Raw genomic sequence first — 2,066 nt, 5'->3', positions numbered from 1 at the left:
TCATGCTGTTTGGAAAAAGCTTCAAAACTAGAGACTGAGACCATAAACTCATCAGGAAACTGTTTACTGAGCTAGTAAAAAGAGCGAAGTCGTAAGACTGCAACTGGTATTGGTGTATTATTCCAGCCAATGGAGCTTCCCCTGCTGGCCATTACATATAATGCAAGTTTAAAACACTTCCACGTTGGCTTCACTTCACAGACCAATAAAGCTCTGTCCATTATATATACTGTCAATGTCTCAGAGCCACCACCCAGTGGCTATTAGAGAGGCTGCAGCTTCAGATACCTGTGCACTGGCTTTAACTTTAGCTGTGGTAATTGTTGCTTGACAATTACACTATCAACTGCTGACCATCAAATGATAAAACCTGACTCACTCATGCTGTGTGCCCTTCACTGTGCTCTGTACCATGTACCACTGCCGCAAGAGAAACAATGTCCTTAGCTGTAAATCTGCTCTATTTCTCATGATGTTCCCTCACATCAGCCTGCCTTCAACTGGCTGTAACTCACTACACAAAGCATGCATGTGGGTGTTTTGTAGTGTATCATGTCCCAGTGCTACAGAGCACCACCTCTGCTCCTCTAATCCTCTCAGCCTATCCCTCTCTCTGTCTCTGCCTCCATCTATCTGTCCACTTATCTGTCCATCTCTCATCAGGTCGTCGTCTCTACTGTTTCTGCCTTCAAACATCAGCCCCCCGCCCCCCCTTCTGCTGATACCAGTGTCCTTCAAAAGATCACCTGCACAGCTCAAAAATAGTTAGCAGAAGCCTTGTACTGTATCTTAAGAATTAAGAAATCACACTTTGATACTTGTACTGTAAATGTAGTATGTAGTAGCCTGAGTCACATATATAGAAATGTTTTCCTGCATAGAACAGTGGCTGTAAATCAAACAAAGAAACAAAATGCAGTAATTAAACCATTAATATTATCTGGACATCTTGTCTATATCTTTCTGTCTGTCAACATCCCTTATTCAGCCTTCCTCCGTCTGTCTGTTTCTGTCAGTCTGTCATCTCTCTGTCCTGATAACATCATGTTATCTACTCTCCAATTTAAAAAAAAAACCAGCCTTATGCCCTTCACTGACACATACCTGCACTGTGTGTCTGTCTCTGCGTGTGTGTGTAGGTCACAGTGTTTTGCCATTGTCTTGTAATAAAGATTGTTTGGTTTATGGTAAAACATTACTTTTACCTTTTTCAATAGGATGTATGCAAACTTAGTTTCAAGAGGTTGTGTTTCCGCCAACATTACAGTCTTTTTTATACCTTTTCAACCTGACGTAACCAAAGAGGGATATTTTGTACTAAAAAGGCTCTAGATTTGGAAAATACCATGTTACGGGACTGTCCCAGCCACTGCATGGCAGATATAGCTGCTACCTAACGGCTACGTGCTTTATAAGAAATGGGAAAGTTTATCCGACATACACTTGCCAAGCCAGTCACTTAGTTGTTGAAGGCTTTTTTCTCAACCCATGTCAAGAGAAAAGAATATTGATATTGGATGATTCTGCAAAAACCTGGATTAAATTCAATGACAACATTTATTACATCCAATGCCACAGTGTTTAAAAGTAGGTTGGGCAACTAAAACCCCTGTTTAAAGGTGCTGTAAGTAAAATCAGCATTTTGGCTAACCTCCTGTCTGTTCTTGCCGTTAGCAGTCCCCTCACTGACATTCTGCTGCCTCCCTTGAGGACTGCCTCTTCGTGGAGTTCTCTCTCTTGATTGGATAAAGTGGGAACGGGATAGCAGAACATTCATTCTGTTTAGGGCAGAAAGGAGGCACTGGGAGACCCATGTTACTAACTGAACACTATGTCAATAATTGCTTTTGGATTAGGGTTAGGGTTAGGTTAGGGATTTTGGTAAAAAAAAACAAAAACAATTACAAGTCTGTTGTAGGATATAAACTGACACAAAAGTCAGATCCACCGTCATGACCTCCATACTGCCACACTTCAGAGGTACCATACTGAATGACAGCATTGGATGTGAATTGTGCTTAGCAGATTTATCCAGCAGGAACACACAGTGGCAAGAAAAAGTATGT

The sequence above is a fragment of the Morone saxatilis genome, unplaced genomic scaffold (genome assembly GCF_004916995.1).
Source record: "Morone saxatilis isolate NCDOM2014 unplaced genomic scaffold, NCSU_SB_2.0 Contig22, whole genome shotgun sequence".
NCBI lineage: Eukaryota > Metazoa > Chordata > Actinopteri > Moronidae > Morone > Morone saxatilis.
Note: the sequence above shows the minus strand (reverse complement) of the source record.